Source organism: Elaeis guineensis, chromosome 14 (genome assembly GCF_000442705.2).
Source record: "Elaeis guineensis isolate ETL-2024a chromosome 14, EG11, whole genome shotgun sequence".
NCBI lineage: Eukaryota > Viridiplantae > Streptophyta > Magnoliopsida > Arecales > Arecaceae > Elaeis > Elaeis guineensis.
The window spans coordinates 49,999,214-50,014,090 of NC_026006.2; the positions used below are offsets into that span (position 1 = coordinate 49,999,214).

General features: G+C 38.2%; 1 pseudogene; it reads left to right on the forward strand.

Annotated features, from left to right (window-relative positions):
• Positions 1-11,799: 11,799 nt before the first annotated feature.
• On the forward strand, positions 11,800-13,480 carry LOC105057772 (adenylate isopentenyltransferase 5, chloroplastic-like; annotated as a pseudogene).
• The last annotated feature ends 1,397 nt before the right edge of the window (positions 13,481-14,877 follow it).

Genomic DNA, 14,877 nt, shown 5'->3' on the forward strand with positions numbered 1-14,877 from the left:
ATACCTTGTTGAGTGGAGGCATCCCTAGAGGTGTCCACTATGAGACTATGCCATTATCCTTGAGATAGATCCAAAATTTTTTATTAAGATATTTTCCTCCTCGATCTGATCGAAGAACCTTTATGAGTTTTTTGATCTATTTTTCTACTTCATATCTGAATTCAATAAACTTTTCAAAGGCTTCAGACTTTTGATGCATCAAATATATAAGTCCATACCATAAATAATCATCGATAAAAGTTATAAAGTAGACATAGCCATCCCCGACTTGTACATCGAATGGGCTGCATACGTCAGAATGTACCAGGGCTAATATCTCAGTGACCTTTTCTCTTTGTCCCACAAAAGGCATTTTGACCATTTTTTCTTAAAGACATGATTCACAAATCGGATAAGACTCAAAAGTCATTGATTCGAGAAAATTATCTTTCTTCAGTTTATTGAGTCTGTCATTTTCTATATAGCCTAGCCTAAGGTGCCACGGATACTTTTGGCTAATCCTTATAGTCTCTTAGACCCTATGGCATTCATAGTTTGCTCATTAACACTGACACTCGCATCCATATGCAAATGATAAAGACTGTCAATCAAGAAAGCACGTATACCAACTTTATTTTTAAAAAAAATTGAACATATATTTTTATTGAAATAAAAATTATAATTATTCTATGCCAGTACAGATATGAAAATTAAATTTTTTTTGGCTAGAGGTACATAATAGCAGTTTTTTAAAATTAAACTAATTTCTAATGATAATCGCAGAAGATAAGTCCTGACGGCCATAGCAGTAATCCTTACTCCATTGTAATCGGGAGAGTGATCTCGTCTTCCCTCAGTCCTCTTACTTTTTCAAGGTCCTGCATAAAAGTATACAAATGAGTACTTGAACCAGAATTTAAAACCCAACTAGAAGAAAAGAAAACTGTTAGATTAGTTTCAATGACGAGCATATCAAACATACCTTCAGAAGATCCATCCTTCTTCTTGTTCTTGACAGTCGCCAGATAGGCCAGACAGTTTCTTCTCCAGTGGCCTTCGATGTTGCAATAAAAATACTTTTTTCTTATCGTCGGCCTTCTTTGGAACCTACTTCTTGAGCTTGACCTCGTTCTTTTACTTCTTCATAGGCTTCTTCTTCTTGAAAGAAGACTTTCTCTTAGAAGAAGTCCACTCCATAATTAGAACTATACCCTTTGAACTCTTCAAGGTACCCTCAATTGTTACCAGCATATTCAGTAATTTTGACAAAGTGCTATCAATTTTATTCATATAGTAGTTCATGATGAACTGCCCATATGAATCAGAAAGAGACTGGAGGATTAAATCCATTTGTAATTTTTTGTCCATCTTCATGTCGAGTTTCTGAAGCTCCTCGATGTCCTTGATCATTATCAAATAATGATAATTGACAGACTGCCCATCATGTATTTTTATTTTGAATAGTCTTCAGAAGACCTCAAAGTGAGCTGTGCGACTCTGCTCATAATATAATTCTTGCAGGTGAGTTAGCATCTCTTTGACAGTCCTCATATCTTCATGCTGTCATTGAAGATCATTAGACATGGATGCTAAAATGTAGTACTTTGCCTTGTTATTCTCATCCATCCACTTCTCAAGTGCGGCTCGTTGATCAAAAAATGGATGAGCTGGTAATACAGGCGCATCTTGATCAAGGATAAAAATTAGTTTCTTAGAACTGAGAATGATTCTCAAATTTTGAAGCCAATCTTTGTAGTTTATACCAGTCAACCTATTGATATCGAGGATACGAGCTAAAGGGTTGGCACTTGACATGATTATCTGTAGAGAGAATAATTTTTAGTTAAATATTTATACTTATAAAAATATTTATTTTAAGAATTTTTAAAAAAATAAGGCTCTCACTATTTTTTCAAATCTCCCACACTCCTTGGATAGAGAAACAAAAATCTATACGCGATCGATTTCAAGTGGGTACTGCGGTCCCACTGATCTATACACACCTCATTTAATAGTTATTGATGAGCATAGATCAATGAGTGGACAACACCTTATCCATTGCTTCACTAAGCAAGATGCAGTGGGTTTGATCTTTAAGTCATGTGGCCTCACCTAACAGTTATTGGTACATTTCTTAGTTAAGTTATACTTATCATTCACCAGTGTGCGCAAGGTCATCATTGGAACCCTCACCTAACAGTTATTGGGCCCAACCCCATCTCTATCCTGGGACATCAAATACCAATAAAGTAATTATACTTTTTCGATGCAATCGAACCACTGTAACCAGTCGAGAATGATTAACGCTAGGAAGGCACCCGCATCTCTACAATGATGGAAGATCTCTGGACTTAATATTCAGTGAAGAGATTTAGGTTTAGGTCTCTTCTAAATCAGCAGATATAATATCCAACTGATCAAATTCAAGTCAGCACATCCACATATCTAACCAGCCTAGTCGGTATGGATGAACTCGAGTCAACAAGTAACCAATGCGAAATTAAATCTCCCAAAATAGCCAGAAAAATTAAGATAAGTGGAGGTCCCCCCGTTATTTTTTTTAGACACTAACAAATTGACCAGATCAGATAATAAAATTAATTAAATAACTACCATCTAGATACTTATCTTAGATACCAAATTGATCGATTAGAATCGATTAGGTTAACCTATTGAAGTGGGCCCGAACCACTGAGTTAAATTTAATCTTGAGTCAAGCAATTCATATCAAAATATGAATTGATATGATCAACTATAACTAAACTCAACTTTGAGCCTTTTTGACCTAATCCTAATCAACCATTGATTAGGTTCAATCAACTGCTCAAAATCGATAACGAATTCTAGCTTGATCTAATCAATTGATCCTAATTGTAGTTTGATCACTAGACCTAATTTGTTCAACCCATACCCATATGTAATAACATAATTTTTAGATTTTAAAAATAATTTTTAGATTATGTTTCATTGCATGCATTAGTGGCTCATGATCTTGAAACAGTTTCATATCTAAATCTAATGTCACATATCATATATATAAAGTTTTAGATCTAAACTATAAATATATATATATATTAATTTTTAGATCTAAAATTAAATTTATACATATCAAATATATGCATAACTAGATCTAAAATAATAATTAAAATATTTTTTAAAATATTGATTCGCATCAAACTAGGATAATCTTTTCAATATAGGGGGTAAACCCTATATCAGGACAGCCTTATATCAGTCTGATATGAATATTCAATTATTCTAATTTTAGAACTAAACATGAAATAAGATATATCATATACATTATTTTTTAGATCTAAAAAATTAATTTAAATATTTTAAAAATAGTTTTCAAAACTGATTAATCTTGTGCTAGGATAATCTTTTCAATATAGGGGTAAATCCTATATCAGGACAACCTTATATCAGCACAAGATTAATTTTAAATCAATAAAATTTTTTGATCTAAGACTAATAATCAGATTATATATGTCTTAAAATCCTGACTCTGATACCATTGTTAGAAAATCGGTTAAAATGCATGCATAGATTTCAAAAATTTTTTTAATAGCAGCGGAAACGAATCGAGTTAAACTCTTTAACCCCACATGCATTAGATCTCATTTAATCCTACTCGAGCTGTAGAACAAGGACATGCATATAATCTAAAAATTAAAATAAATAAGAGATCAAATCTCAATACCTTTGTATGGGTTGAAATATACTGCTACTGATGATCTTAGATCCGAAGGTCTTTGAGCCGCACATGTGTCTAGCCTCTACAGGTATCCATCAAAATCAATCTTGAATCTTTCTTCTCATGATAGATCTTTCTTCTCTAAGTAGGATCTTAGCCTCTTTGAATCTTGATCAACAGTTGATCTGGACTGCAACCTCAACCCTTTAATTGCAGTCTTTTTCTCCTCATTCCTTGCTATAGAAGAGACACCTCTCAACTCAGACGTATGAGATAATGGATGCCTAACCCTTGAGCATGGGAAAAAGAGGAGGGAGAGAGGGTGAGGCATGGAGAGGAGAGAGAGATCTGATTTTAATCAATAAATTCCCATCATTTGAAATCCTAAGAGACCATCTCTTTATATAGATCTTTTCATGATTTTAAATCAAGAACCAATCAATCTAAAAAGGCTAGTACTTATCTCATAGAGATTTTTATCTTTTTAATTTAATTATTTTTAAAAAAAAATCAGATTTAATTGGTATGGACTTCACTTTCGTTGGCAAGTGGATGGGGCGCCCTTCAGCAAATAAGGCAGACTGAGTGGATGCCCCTCAACTAAAGAGGTAAGTAGTTGGGGCACCAACTCTTGGTGCCCCTTCTAGGATTTTTGACACAAGAAAGGGGGCGTGGCCCCTCTCTCTCTCTCCTTCCATGCCAAGGCAAGAGAGAGGGCGGGCCCCTCTCTTTTCCTTATGCCACTCCAAGGGGTTGGTGCCCCTTGGACCTGCCAAAAGGGAGGCTTGCGCCTCCACTCTTCTTTCCAATCATTCTTCACTTCAAAAGGAAAGAACAAGAGAGAAAATAAGAGATTAGTTAGCCAACTCATTGACATAATCCAATCCTTTTGGGCCCATATAGGTGCCCCACTAAACCCAAATTAAAATGAATTTAGATTAGATTCAAGGCAATGGATTTGATCCAATCTTTATCTAATAAGAAATTATAATCCAGAGAAGAATTAAGTTTAACCATGTGCTAGCATGATTTTTTTAAACCCAATAAGATTTCACTACATTCGAATCTAATTAAAACTTCATAAGTCCAATTGGTTAATTGAAGATTAAATCTCTTAATGTGTGATCCCATAGGTTCTATTCTATCTGGTAGTGAGATATATTATGATCTCCATCACAATATCATTGAAACTCTTTTTGATGGATTAGAATAATTTTAATCCTATCTTTTGAGAGTCATCGATCATCAAGTCGATGCCTGATAAGTCATACAATCCATCAGTGACACCTAGTAGTATATAGTAGCAATCCAGTAGAATGAAAGTGTGAATCCGTAGGTGTAGTTATCATATGATTCAGTCCTTTTATCGTAAGTCCTAATTTAACGGAGATCATGAAGAACTCGTCAGACTCCATCATCAGTCATATGCTAGATTGACTTGACTCGATTTCATTTGTGAATTCTATGAAAACTCTTTTACAGTATTCATACTTTTTTTGATCAAAAACTTTCTGAACTTAGTCTCACGAATCGCATAGGATTTCTTCTTTTCTATCAAGATCGATAGATTCCATCTAGGTGTATTCTATTCCAAACAGCGAACCTAAATCTATTATAGCCAACATACATAGTAAGGGCCTAAATGGCTAGGGATCAAAAGAATGTGCAGTAAAACTCAATAGCCTCATTACAAATAACCGATGATACTACAGGTCAAAAGATCACTCACACCACTGTAGCATTGAGATAACTACTGACGAGTGTGTAGACATCCAAGTAATTTTTCGTGTTGGTCACACTCAGTATAAGTTCTTCTCTAACAACCTCCCGCACCCTCACCTCAGTATTCCTACACTACAGACCTGAGACTTATCTGCCCATAAGGGAAGTGAATTGTGTACCGATCTTAAATGGATTGATCACTGTCCTCCATGACGATCTTTTGATTGAAAATATTTAAAAATTAATCACTAATTAATATATATATCTCAAATTCTCAATATCTTGAAAATATACAAAAATCATCTTCGTTAATTTCTAGACAAATCATGGATACATAAACATGATTGGAATAAAAAGTTCTTTATTTATAATAAAAATATTATAAGTATAAGATTTAAGCCTTGGAATTATAAAATGTATCAGCCAACAATTGATTTCTAGGATACATATCTAACACTAATCCTCTTCATAGCTGTCTATAATTTTACTGCTCCATGTGGGTACTATTGTGGTTATAGCTTATATACTTCCTTTTATTGGTCCCCATCTTGATAGAGCATCAGTTGCAAGATTTTTCTTCCTCTTTTTATACTGTATAGTATAGTCCAATCCCATGAGTTCATCATTCCCTTCTGCTGGATGGCTATAGTAATCTTCTACTCTAATAGGTACTTTAGGCTCTGGTGGTCAATCTTGATGATGAAGGATCTAGGACTGATGTAATATTTTCACTTAGAAATTGCTCATAGTATTGTTAAGAATTCTTTTTAATATGTTGATAGTCTCCTGTGCCTTTCACTCAATCCTTTGCTAAGGTAAGCTATGGATCTTCCTTGTTGGATAAGCACTGCTCCAATTCCAAGCCCCCTAATATCTACTTCTAATGTGAATGGTAAGGTATAATTAGGCATTGCCAGGACTAGGACAGTTGCATTACCTTCTTCAATTTCTTAAAAGCTTTTTGAGTCTCCTCATTCCAGTCAAAGGTTTACTGATGGTTCCATACCTTTTTATGAACCTCTTGTAATACCTTGTGAGACCCAAAATTCCTCTCAATTCTTTGAGTGTAGTTGGTGTAAGCCATCTTTTCATTACTGCTACCTTTTCTGGATCAATGACCACTCCTTCTCTTGTGATGATGTGCCCTAGGTACTCCACCTGTTTCTGTCCAAAGAAGCACTTGGATCTTTTGGCATACAGTTGGTTTTTCCTCAATAGTTTTAGGACTTCCTTGAGATGCTCCACATGCTCCTCCAATGTTTGGCTATATACAAGAATATCATAAAAAAAACTAATACAAATTTTCTGAGGTAAGTAGAGAAAACCTCATTCATGATGGTTTGAAATATTGTCGGTGCATTGGTTAACCCAAAGGACATAATCAAGAATTCATAATATCCTATGTGAGTTCTGAATGCTATTTTTTCCACATCTTTAGGGTCATTCTTACCTGATGGTATCCAGATTTCAAGTCTATTTTAAAAAAATATTGAGATCCTTCAAGTTCATTTAGGAGATCATTAATTAGTGAAATGGAATATTTGTCTTTCACTGTTGCCTTGTTTAGTTGTCTGTAATCCACACAAAACCTCTCGCTGTTATCCTTCTTCTTAACTAAAAGCATTGATGATGCATATGGGCTAGTACTGGGTTGAATGATGGCAGAACTAAGCATTTCTTATATTTGTCTCTCTATTTCATCTTTTTATTCAAAAGTATACCTATGAGATCGAATGTTGATAGGGTTGGTTCCAGACAGTAGTGGTATTCTGTGGTCTTGTGGTTTGCTAGGGGACAATCTTTTAGGTTTTTGGGACACATCTGAGTATTATTCTAAAACTTTCTTCACTATTGAAGGTATTTGTGCTTCTCCTTTGCTCTTCTTAATATTCACCAGGTGCCTGATAGCACAATAATTTTTTTTTAGTCCAGCCTTATACCACTGTATAGCTGTAACCATTTAAAGTTTGGCCTTGGTAGATTTCAATTTGGACCATTCAGTTATGCCTCTAAGTGTCATCTGTTTTTCATCCTTGGTGAATATAATAGAATTATTTCGATAGTCAAAAGTTACCTTCTCATAAGTTCTCAACCAATCTATTTTCAAGATTATACTTGATCTATCTAGTCTGATCACCCTTAGATCTATCTGATATGGTTCTTCTTGCATGGTCCACTGAAAGTTGGCATATTTTAATTTACTTAGGACCTTGTGTCCATTGGCCATAGTCACTATAAGAGGGTTTGCAGTGGTAAGAGTAGTCTTTACTTCTTTGGCTATCAGAAAATCTATAAAACTATGAGTGCTTCCTGTATCAATCAGAATAGTCACTATCTTATTACCTGCTTCTCCCTGTATTTTGATGGTTTCATATTGATTCTGTCTAACTAGAGCATATACTGCAGTTTTCAACTCATTCTCTTTTCCATCTTCTATCATAATTTTCTCTTCTTCTTCTTCATCATGTAAAAAATGCTCATCAATTACTTCATCTACTTCTACTGTGATATTAATTAAATGAGCTGATTTTTAAGAACATTGGTGGCCAATATGATACTTCTCTCCACATCTAAAGCATAAGCCTGCTACCTTCTTTTGTTCCCATTGTTGCCTTCCAGCTCAAGTTTGCAAATCTGATACTTTGGGGCTTATGTATTTCTCCTTATGCAGCAAAATTTGGAGCATGATATCTAGCAGGTTGTGAGGGAGTTGTTCTATTAGCCCCTTTACTCTTCCTCCACATTACTGCCAATGCTTGTTCATGTAATTTGGCCTGTTCATAGACTTCTTTCAATGTGGTAGGATGAGATAAATCAATAAATAGTACTAGCTCTTCTTTTAATCCACTGATGTAGCTTTCCATGAAATGTCTTTCGGTGAGCACTGGATTGTAATACAGTATTTTAGCTCTCAAATCTTCAAACTTCTTCTGATATTTCTCCACTATTCTTGTTTGTATCAATTTATTAAATTCTCTAATTAACTACTTCATATTGCTATTATCAAACCTTCGGTTCACTGCTTCTACTAGTTCTTTTCAATTCAAATTTGATTTATCTATCAGGTATCCTTCATTCCATCTGTGTGCCTTTCCTATGAAATGCATAGTGGCTATTTCCACCTTGTGAGTAATAGAGATTTGGTACATTTTGAAGTATTGCTCACATTTGCTTCCCCATTCTCTGGGTTTCTCTCCACTGAAAGTTGAGAAATCTAACTTTGAATTAGGTATATGAAAGTTTGTTCTGTCTTGAATGTCCTCTATTCTGTCCATTGACTTGTATGGAATGGGTAATATTTTCTTGCCCTTATCTTCAGCTGCTAATGCTGATGGACTTGCGCTAGATTGATCTTGTATATTTATTTTTTTATTTTTTTATAATTATTGGGGTGTTGTATGCAAAGATTGGAGTAACAGGCTGGGATACTGATGGCTGGGGTGTCATAAGCTTCAGCAACTGCTCATGCCTGCGATTCTATTCCTGCATCATGATTTCATGCCTCTTTGCTACTTCAATCTGCAGTGCTTCATATCTCTTCTTTTCTTCTAGTTGTATCTCATCTAACTGCTTCACCAGAACTTTCATTTTGGTATCATATTCTACAGTAACTTGATGAATTCTTCCTTCTATCTGACTATGGCATTCAGTGATAAGTACCTGCATTTTCTCTTCTAAAATTCTGAGGCTCTCACTGATTTCTCTTAATTTGGTTCCCTCAGCCATTCCTTCTTCTTCCCAAAAGAATTAAATCTGATATTTATTTTTGTTTCTATATTTTTTCACCCCTATTTTGAATTCTTTTGAGCTACTTTGAGTAGATTTTATACTACTACTTTACTCTCCTGGCTACAAAAAATTTACAGCCAAGATGGCCGATGATGATATTGAGGCCTGATTGGTGTTCCTAAGTTTTGGAATAGTAATCACTCCCAGATCTTGCTACAGATTAAATTTATGCTATTTCTGTTCAGATCTAAGCTACTACTGTTTAGATTTATGTTGCTACTTTAGTTGATATGAAATTCAGAGATCTATTGAATATTTGATGCTGATCTGCTGAACTAGATAGATCCAAGTGAGAGTAGTGTCTACGCTCTCATATCTAAGAATTCCAATGCTCTTATACCAAGTTATAATGTCCCAGTGCTCTGAGGTAAGTCTTCCTGGCCAAATGTTTCCAGATCTGTGTAGATCCAGGTACAGAAAATGAAGAGTAAGGGTTGAATTAGGATCAGTGAAGATGGATTAAGGGTTGAAGAGGGATTTCAAGTAGATCTAAAAGGGAAATAGGGAGAGAAGGAGAAGAATTCAGAGAGGAGGAGGGGTCCAAGAGTAGATTTGAGATGAAGAGGAGGAAAATTTAGGAGGAAAAATATTCATTCATTGCTTGCCTTCTTTAACTTTCTGTTATATGCTATTTATAATTCAGTTGTTAAGCTGAGATTATAGTGAATGGGTCTGGATGGGCTTCTGCTATGTTGGGTCTGGGCTGTAAATGCTTGCTTCTTAGCAGGTTCGGATTTCGAATCTGAATCTTACCTGTTACTCACATATCCATGGATCCCATATATTTGGGCTATGTCAGCCGAACTCTCTGAAATTCTCCTGTTCCTGTCTTGTCCGACTTTCTCTCTTCTCCTCTTCCTGATTGCAAACCCTAGCTACCATCTAGGGTTCTATTTTCTTTGTTGGTCTTAGATCAGTGCTCCAAATGGATAAGAAGCTCTTCCGATCCCTTACACTAAGGTTCCTTCCCAGAAAAGTGCTCTATCCTTCTTTTTTTTGCTATTTCTTTCTATTATACACTAAAATTCTCTCTTTTATTTGCAGAGGGTGTTACAACAAAACAGAAAGGTAGAAAACAGAAAATATTTTTATCTAATTTTTTCGACGACATTGAAGGCCGGCGGCCATGCGCACCGGCAAGGAAAGAAAGGGAAAAGAGAGGGGAAGGAAAATTGGGACTTACCTTGGGCTTCGGCAGCCTCTCTAACCCGATTTCCGGTGGGCACAGTGAAGAGCTTCCGCAAGAAATTTCCGACAATCCCCGCCAATTGCTTTTGATTCTTTGGTGGAGGACGAAAGAAAAGGCTTCTTTCTTTTAAATAGGGCCCGTGGGGAGGAGTTTCCTCTCTGGGGTGGATTTCGACTCCGATTGGAAGTCGGTCGGGAGGAAGAAGAAGACTCCTATAGGAGTCTTTTTTTATTTTCTTTTCCTTTTCTTTTGGATGCTTTAAGATCTGTGCATTTGAGGTTTGGGGTATCACACACCGTCATCCTGGCTACCCATTTCAAGGGCTAAATTGCTAGCTTTGAGAAGATGGAAGTGCATAACAACCTCAATGCCATCACCAGCAAATTAAGGTGACTGCCACCTGGTCACCAGAGTATGCCCAAATGCCAACCTCACAGCATTCCACTTCCGCCATGCCTCAAATCCAACATTAGCCATGGTGGCTCCGTGTCCTATATCAAGGCATTGCTTGACGGCAAGGGCAGTGAGTTCCAATTCTGGTATGAGGGTTCGTGTGGTTCAAACGTAGAGCTGCTGGTGATCCACTCCTTTGTGTCGGCATGGGCACCCAAGATGGTGGAGAAAAGACTAGTGGAGTTGACCAAAGGGGCATTCCACTTGAAGGTAGACTACTGTCCAGGCATTTGAAGATCGACAGCCATATTAGAATTGGGGAACCATTAGATCTTCTGTGGATCTCTAGCCATATCGAGATTATATGTAGTATGGGTTGGAGAAATGAGAAAGAGAGAGGCACGATTAACAAAGAAATGGCAGCATGTATTATTTATATTTTTTAAATTTTAAATTCAATTGAGAATATTTCAGTTATTTTCAGAGGTATTTGTTTTTAGAATTGCTATATACGGAAGGTGAATGAACGAAGGTGAATCCTTCTTTGGCGTGAAAGATACAACCTCTAACCATGTCTTTGTTGGATATTAAACCAAACTTAGTAGTCGAGTCAACCTACATGGCATCCTACCGCAAAGCATCCTATGCAGCATATTCAAAGAGTCAGCAAGTCAATATCATGACATTTAATGAAGTGAATAGCCATGAATATCTTTGAAGTTCCAAGTACAGATATCTTTCACATTTCTACATGGCATCTTTCAGAATCTTGTATTGTATCTCTTGGGCTATAGTGATGCATTTATGTAAAGGGCATTTGAACAGCCATATTGCATCCTTGTAAATCTTTATACTCAGCCATTCTAGATATGGCCAAAAATTGAATGAAGAAAATATTAGTGAGTTTTTCTGCTATCTTGTCCTACTTCCTATCTGAATATTAAAAGTGATCATTTAATGCTTTAGCTGCCACCAGGATAATGGTGGCCCAACACACATCCGTAGCTAACAGATTTTGTTTCCGTATACACTCACAAGCCACAGCCAGATAACCCACCGGGGATTGTGACGCTCTCTCCAGAACCCCTTTTTGCCATCCTCTGTCCTAAATCTGTTCTTTCTCGCTAATGGCATTCCTCGTACATCTTAATCAGCTTTACTCTCCAAAGTCGACCCCTTCCAGCTTCCCACCCCTGAGACCCTTCTCCATGGAGGCAGCCTGCGGCCTCCCCAGCCACAAGGACAAGGTCGTCTTCGTCCTGGGTGCCACCGGCTCCGGAAAATCCAAGCTGGCCATCGCCCTCGCCACCCAATTCGACGGCGAAGTCATCAACTCCGACAAGATGCAACTGTACTTCGGCCTCGACGTTATCACCAACAAGGTGACCAAGGAGGAGACCGCCGGCATCCCCCACCACTTGCTAGGAGTCGTCCACCCGGACGCCGACTTCACCGCATCGGACTTCGCCCGCGAGGCCATGCATGTCATCGCCTCCATCCTCCGGCGTGGTCGCCTCCCCATCGTCGCCGGCGGCTCCAACTCGTACGTAGAGGCATTGGTCGACGGCGAGGGTGGCGAGTTCCGGTCCCAGTACGAGTGCTGCTTCCTATGGTTGGACGTGGAGCTGCCGCTCCTCCACTCCTTCGTCTCGGCGCGGATGGACAAGATGGTGGCGCAGGGTCTGGTGGAGGAGGCCCGGAGCTTGTTCCACGCCGACGCAGACTACTCCCGGGGTATCCGGAGGGCGATCGGGGTGCCGGAAATGGACCATTACTTCCGGATGGAGGCATCGGCCGATGAGGAGACCCGGGCGAGGATGTTGGAGGGGGCGCTGGACGAGATCAAGGCCAATACGTGCAAGCTGACCTGCATTCAGCTGCAGAAGATCCTGCGCTTCTGCACGCTCCCTGGTTGGGACCTGCACCGCGTCGACGCCACCGAGTTCTTTCTGAGGCGAGGCCAGGACGGGGAGGCCGAGGAGTGGGAGAAGGTGGTGGGGAGTCCCTGCAAGGAGATTGTACAGAAGTTTTTGACGGGTTAAGTATATGGCTGGTGAGGAGAGTGAAGCTGGTGACAATGGAGAAGTGCCAGAGAACTTGGTTAAGGATGTGAAGGGTGAGACAGGTTATGTTAATGGAATAGAAGCCATTAAACTACCATGGACAAAGCTTCTGCATAAATCAAAATATATTTTATGAAAAACATAAATAATAATAATAATAATCATAATGATAATGGTAGTGTGTGTGGATTTTTCTTTTGCAGCTGGAGTTACTAGATCTATAATGAAATTTTGAAGAGTTAGATTGGGAGAAAGAAGAGAAGTACAACTTTTCAGAAGGGAAGTGACTTTATCAAATTCAGTACATGGACAGTTAATAATAATAATAATAATAATTGCATCGACGAGAAAATAATCGGCACCAATATGGTCTCTTGCATGGATATCATGTATCGGGACTTGGAACAGATAGGCTGGGCATTGTAAAAGATGTTTGACTTCGTGCACCGGTTGGGATACATGCATGGCGTTCTGATCTTGCTAACTTTTTGAAATGATCAGTCCGTCCATTTGGAGGGTTCCTTTTTCTTTGCTTTTGTTGTGTTAATGGGAATCCTAATTATTTACTTCCCTTGATGAGGATAATATTCGGACATTCCTAAGGTTGTGAATACCCCAATGTTCATGGAGTTATATTAGTAAAAGATAAATATGTGGTGGAAGCAGGAATCCTCTTTGCATTTATGTCTTCTTTATCTCCTCTTTGCTTTGCCATTTCAATTGAATGAGGTTTAAAGTGGCAGGTTATAATTTGCCAACATGGAAGGAATAAATTGTGGGTATTCGCAAGTGCAATCCTCCTTAAGTTTCCACGGCCACACCTTAAATTTACTTAGAAAGCTATGCGTACGTAGATTCTGATATATTTTATGAATTAAGTATTATTCGGCGAAAACTATTGGATCCAAAGGTATGGTGAGAAAAATGACTTATGTTGTAGGGTTGATCAATCACCCGTAACACCATCCTTCCCTTCGGAACACGGCCGGACTCTTGCAAACAACTCGGTATAAGTACCTCAGACACTAGAAGGTGATAGGTGGCTAGGGCGGACCAACCCCTCATCACCACTTTTCCCAACCTCTAACTCGGGCATTGACTGATCTGTGGCAAAGATCTCCCTATCACGTGATCGGATCATACTAAGGACCGAGAATGAAGCTCTTATAAGTTGATTGGAGATGATGCTAAGTTCTAAATGCGAGTATTGGCATAAGACCTCAGTTTAGAACCGACCACCGACTGCTAGCTCCTCAATCTCGTAGGTCAAATCTACAAGTGCCTAATAATAAGTATAATAAATATCCCATAAAAAGTATCAAAATATTCACTAATTGATTTTTATTCTTTAAGAATTGATCTTTTTGTTTGTGTTTTGTAGGAAAGATGATCGCCCATATAATAAACCCAATTTACTAGTTGAATGGAAAAAAATTGGACACAAAGCAGAGCTAAAAAAAGCTCAAAAACCAGCCCAAAACCAAAACCACACCATTCGGCCCACCGTGATCCACAGAGCCACTGCGGTCTATGAAATAGCAGGTGCGGTCCATCAGAACAGGGCATGGTCTACTGTGTGGTGTATAAGCCAGTGCGCACTTGATCTTCATGCGGCTCACGGGAACAGTATTTCCAGTCTTTTATCGTGGCGCATGAGCGAGCGTATGCATTTTTGCGTTATTGGATGGTGGGCGGCAGTTTTCTCACGAGGTCGGATGGCTAAGAAAGCTCCGTCCCATATCCAATGGTGGTGGCCCATAAGTTTTACGCAATCGGATGATCTATAGCATTTCTTGGCGTGATCTAATGGCTAGGATTTGTGCCGACTGAAGAAGAAAATTTGAGAGATGATCCAGCCCTGCTATGCATGATACAATGGCCCATATCATGCCCCCGCTTGATCCAATGGCCAGAATCAAAGCCGGACCCTAATTCGACTGAAATTGAGCTTTAATCCACGAAATCTGGGCTGCTGTGGATGATGATCTGATGGTCAAAAAATTAACTTACACTTGGACACGTCTGAGATGCAAATTCGAGAGGAATTA